We start from the raw sequence: 6,000 nt of genomic DNA, 5'->3' as shown, positions 1-6,000 counted from the left end.
GGGATTTCAGAAACTCCCTTTTAGACTTGACCTTTCTCCTCCTCCTTCCAAAGATGAAACTAAACAGTACATATACATTTAAGCCAAACAACAAATGTTTTTTTCATGCTCTGATGAAGCCTTTGTGCTGAAACGTATCGCCGTATTTGCCAACGCTTTGAATACCATTAATCCAAATGATCAAAACTATTTCTGTACAAATTACTAAGTATTGAAATATGAAGTTCAGTGCAGGAGATGAACACCTGCCTCCTCTTATGAACTCAAATACAAATGTTTTAGTCCATGACATTTTATTTTATGCTTTTAAGAACTAGTCTAAATAATACCCTCCTTCTTAAATTGTTATCTTGTGCAACAAACCAGCACCTGATGCGAAATATTTCAACTACTTTCAATAAATGACCTTACACAGTGTTATATCATATAAAAGGAGCCCAGCCACTTAAAAACATCACCGCTTGCAACTGTATGTGCTCAAGACAAAACTCTATAATCTATAGCGGCAACAAAATGTTTGGTACTGTATCGCTGGTCTCTACGTGTGGAATTCTACAATATAAGAAAAGAGAAGCAGTTTTGTGACAGTATATGTCTCTTGGCCTGATTGTGACTTGTCATAGTCACTAATGTATTTGGCAGCCATCACTGAACACAGATCAGCACTTCTGAATGCCACAGTTGTTATTGTTAAACAACAAAAGATTTCATGAGCACATGAGGCCTTTCTATTAACAAAACAACAACCGGCCTGAGAGAGTTAACAAGTATACGGGTAGGCATACTGGTTGGAACATGGAATATGACACAGTTGTTAATGGAAAAGAGGACCAACCCCGTCAACGCTTTTCATGTGGGTCATCTAAAAGGTGACATCATGATGACAATCCAGGAGAGCTTTCTGTCAAACAAATTAATTGACACTTTCAATCTAGTTTCACCGTGTACCTATCTGTCATTCTGTTTGCACCGTTCCACACTCTGGCTTTTCAATCTGGACGTGTCCTGCTGGGGCACTTTCTTTCTAAAACAGAGTTGTTCTCTTTTTTGTAGGAAAACACATTCCTGTACAATCAACCTTTTAAAAAAATAAAAAAAGGTTTATAGTTCATCTTTTTCAAAGATATCATGCTGGAACAATTAGTTAATTTATGGTTTCGTCGATTGTCACATTTAACTATTTGGATAAGCGATTATTCATTTAAGTCTTGTCAAACAGAAAAGCCGAAACTCTCTCTGGTTCCAGCTTCCCAAATGTGAAGATCAGCATTTTTTTAATGTTGTAGATTAAGTATCTTTGGGTTTTGAACTGTTCATCTAATCTTCATGAACGGAGATCTGCGTATGAATGCAGAATCTTTAGGCACCAGGACAAGCATTTGCTATGGAAAGCATGATGTATATCTATATCGTCTGATGACAATTTAGCTTTTTATTGGGTTCTTTATTCGTCATTCATCTGCATTCATATGGAGATATTTATTTAGAGAGATTAGCCGAAAGGACTTCTCCTCTGAACTTCATTCTCACATTTCAAGTTGCTAATCTGACTGTAAACAATGACCAGAGCACAGAAAAGGAAATCTTGGCATGTTCGTTATCCTGATATCTACTGGCTACACCCGAAACTCTGAAATCTTGGCCGATGCCCCAAGCGGCCAAATTGTCTTCAGACAGATAGCCGATGGGTTACAAGTTTGTTTATCAGAAAAAACAAGAAATTTGTGAACGTTTCAACGGGCCCTGGGGAATTGTGATGGATATATATTTTTTGAATTTTATGGTCGAAACGATTACTCAAATAAATAATTGGTGGTTGCAACCCTTAAAGGAAATATATACTACATAGCTGTAAAACAAAACAAAAATATTAGCTGCATATCGACATATCTTAATAATTTAACCGCCAAAGCAAAGCATCCTTCCTCCTGCTTTACCCCTCTCTTAAATTGGAAAACCAACATGTTTTGAGAGTCTTGCTTTATATTTTAAATGTAAAGATAAAAATAAATAAACATAAAATATCATTGATTGAGCAATATAAGTGAGGCAGGCCTTCAGCTGGTATGCTGAACAATCAATGTTTGTTTTTGTTTTTACATGCTTGAGCATTATTGTTCCATAACACACTCAAATTACACAACGCTCATATCACATTTGGTATTGATTTAATTTATTTTTAATGATAAGTCATCATCTGCTGCAAATTTGTCAGTGCTTATAGATTTCATGACACTGACCACTGCAAAAGAAGGAATGTGAAATGTCGTCAGAAATCTTACTGCTGTTAGTCCATGAACACTGGGGAATTTCCTCCCCCTCTACTTGATGGTTTTAAGCTGTCTTTACTTTTCATTCAGCAATAGACTTGATCATCTTTCATCACCGAAATCATCAACAAATGAAAACCTTTGTCTGTCCTGTCAATAATCTAATGGCAATTAGTTTCTCTGTAACTCTGACTTCTTGTTTGACCCCTGAACCAGTGCGGCCATCGCATCCTTGACTCAACCTTTATTGGATTCTGTCAGGTTTTTGACAGAAGTGTGGAAGCATAATCGCAGTGCGTTGCCATTGAATTCCCATACTTTCTGCTCTGGTCAATTCATTTGACAGGTGATCGGTGTGCGTGTGACCTGATGATAGTGTGGAGGACGTTGAGGATGGAGGCAGGTATGAGGACGATGCCATCGGGTCAGAATGTCATTCAGGCGGTAGAGACTGCTCGCCACATCTATTGATTATATCATGGGAAGCAAGTCTAGCCTCTCATCATTACCCGAAATGTCTGAAAGTGTGATTTCCCTTTTTGAAGCAAAATTTGTTGGGATGTTCACCTTCTTCCGCAACAACTTCCTTGTGGGAGTGTTAGAGGAACTGTAATATCCAATGATGGTTTAGCAGTTGATACAAAAAGGATCCAAGGATCCAAATGTATCTATAATAAGGTTATCATGTTTTGAAGTAAACATGGAAAAATAGAAATCATACAGTGTTATTAATGGAAATATATATTTCCATTTTCATCTTGGGTTGGTTTGATCTGTGACGAGCATGCTTGTATTGATTATTGGCTGTAAAAAAGAACAGTGTGTTGCAGAGGAAGCAGACTACGTGTCTCTTCTCGGTACAGAAGGAGTACATCCCATGTTGATCAACAGAGGTGTTGTGCTAAATGATATGTTATTAATGAGAGGCAGCGCATTGCGAAAAGAGATTAAAGATGGATTTGCCAAAGGCGCCTGCACAATCGGATCCTTTTGGAAAAACCCAACTGTGTATATATTTTTAATATTTTCAAGGGTTTTTATATTTTTATGATAATGTGAGGTGAAAAGAAAAGGTTAAATCTTCTGATGCTTCGGTTATGGACCTTCACTGGCATCCAATTTATAATGTGAAACAACACATTTCTATACTAAAGCCACATGCTATGAAAACCAATCAAAATCTCAAACACCTGTGGCAATTACTATCATCATAATTCCCCAAAACATTGATGAAAATAGAGAAAAGGAATTAAAAAACAAAAAACAGATTGGATTGATGATTTAAAATCAAGGATTCATCTTCTGGACATGAGCAGTTCAGATGGGGGATAGGGAAGGTTGATCGGACACTCCAAATCTTATTCTCAAACTGTATCTTCATAACCTTGAAGAAAATCATTTATACATTTATTAAAGTAATAGTTATATTTCAGGAGAGGCAAAATGCTGCTCAAAAGGATATCTAACAAATAGGGAATACATTTGTTTCAGTGCATATCAAGTCAATATCTTTTAATAAATAAGAAGCTATAAAAATAATCAGAAGCAAAAATAGTCCAAATTTCCAACCAGGAGAAATATTTTCTTCCAACACAGCTGTCTTCCAGATGTGCATTAGAAAACAGTATGATAGCCACAGAGTGGAGCTAATCCAGATCTTACGCAGTGTAAACAACAACGGAATATATTTTGTCAGAAGAACAGAAGCAATCTTGACGATTGACCATCTAACTTTTATAGCTGCACACTAAAAAAAAAAATAGCAACAAAAATGATCATTAGGTCAACTCAAGTTCTTCTCAAAGACAGACTCTGTGATTGATGGGAGTAATGTGTTGTTATGGTCATATTCTGCATCCAATTAGTAGTGATCTATTGTTGCTGTGTGGTGTTTTAATGACCACAGTGGGCGGGAGATGATTGGCCCTCATATCATTTGTCTCCCTAATCATGTGTTTATCACAGTGAGGTCCGCGGAGGGTCTCTAGTGAGCCATACATACACCCTTGCACCACTTTTTGTCCTGGATGAACCCACAGCACCCAGTTGAAAGGAAAGTCCTCATTAACATGCAGAGAGGTTAGGAGTGTCCAACTGCAGGGGCAGTAAGCCAGGCATGAATCATCATTATAAGATGACGTGGCATGGGGTCACATTTAGCGGTTAACAGAGGTGGTGACAGCTTAGGCTGAGTGGATTGCCTGCTATGAGACTGGCACCATGCGGCTCAATAGAGATAAACTATTCTGCAAATAACTTCTGGGAGCCTTGATTTTGTGATATTGAACCACTCCATTTACTGTTAATTGCCTGAGTGTAAGGTTAATTGGCTTGTATTGGAGCCAGGAAATCCAATTAGCTTGGTTGTTATTCCATCTCCATCTACTCATTGATCCCCTTGTTGTGATCACAAAATAATAGTTTTTACAAATAAGATCAAGAAAGACACAGTGGCTATGGTAACTGTATTACTTGGCGCAGATGAGCCTCGATATTGTGGAGGCTAAACACGTTTTGTTGCCTTAGCACCTCCATGTAAATTCACTCTTAATGTGTTTGAATCTCAGAGGAAGAGCAAATCAAGCCTGTTAAAAGTTCAAACTCAAGAAAAAGGCCGTGTGAGTTGGCAGCAAAGTGTGTGTGTGGGGGGAAGAAGCAGGGGATGCAGGGATAGGAGTGGGCTCTGTGAACCAGAAAATCACTGTTCCTCACCTCTCCAGCATGATCCTGCTTCTCTTTTCCGCGAAGAAGATGCGGGGCCTCCCGGTGTGATGCAGGTGAAATAATACCAGACGCAATCTGCAGGACATAACGTGGCTCCGACTCCTCAGTCATCACTCATGACTGGGACTTGCTGTACCAAAGTGTACTGAAAATACAATGGAAGGAATGACATTAATTGCAAGCTTTTCGCAATGTTTTTGTCGTATTGTTGGACAGAATTATGGTCTCCAGATAAATTCAATCAGTCAGAAGCTTTTCTGTGCCCTGACATTTTTTTTAACACAGCATTCTGCACTGGAATTGTGTATTTCAAGCAATTTGAAAAAGGTGGACGTTTGGATTGAGATGTCTATATATGAAAGCACAGGCATCACAGAGGCCATGACAGATGGATCCACATGTGGAACAAAGGTGATATGAACTGATGGATGGAGAGATGAATGGACGGATAGATGAATGGAGGGCTGGAGAGAAGTAGACAGAAATGATAGATGGGTAGTCTTTCACGTACAAAGAACACCTGACGGTCAAAGCCTTTAAGATGACAACAAAATCCTTTCAGAGATGTCGGGTCAACGTTGCGGCATATGGACGGCTGTAACTCCAGTATGGTAATGTCGCAGGGTGGATTATTGCACCGTTTGAGGGATTTCATTGTTGCTAATGTTCAGTGGTTTTCTGGTCCACTGCCGAGGGGCTGGGACGGGCGCGCTGTGTGCAGGAAATGTCAATGACGATTAGCATAAGAAGAGGGAAGGGCAGGTCACTCGATGCATATTCCACAGCCCATTGGCTCAAGAGAATTAATAATAAAACAACACAATGAGGGGCTTGCTTACTAGTTCACTGCAGATCCAATACAAATCAATTGTATTTTCTTATGTGTCGGTGAAATATTTATTCTGCACACCTTGCTGTGCTCCAATTAAAGATCTCCTGTGTCTACTTGTGCCTCGCTGCATCTCCCTGTATGAAGGAGTCCAAGCCGCTGAACTCAAGGAGATGC

Source organism: Anarrhichthys ocellatus, unplaced genomic scaffold (assembly GCF_004355925.1).
Source record: "Anarrhichthys ocellatus isolate YVR2014 unplaced genomic scaffold, GSC_Weel_1.0 scaffold29, whole genome shotgun sequence".
In the NCBI taxonomy this organism is placed as follows: Eukaryota; Metazoa; Chordata; class Actinopteri; order Perciformes; family Anarhichadidae; genus Anarrhichthys; species Anarrhichthys ocellatus.
The sequence above is the reverse complement of the archived record's forward strand: the minus strand, read 5'-3'. Positions refer to the sequence as shown.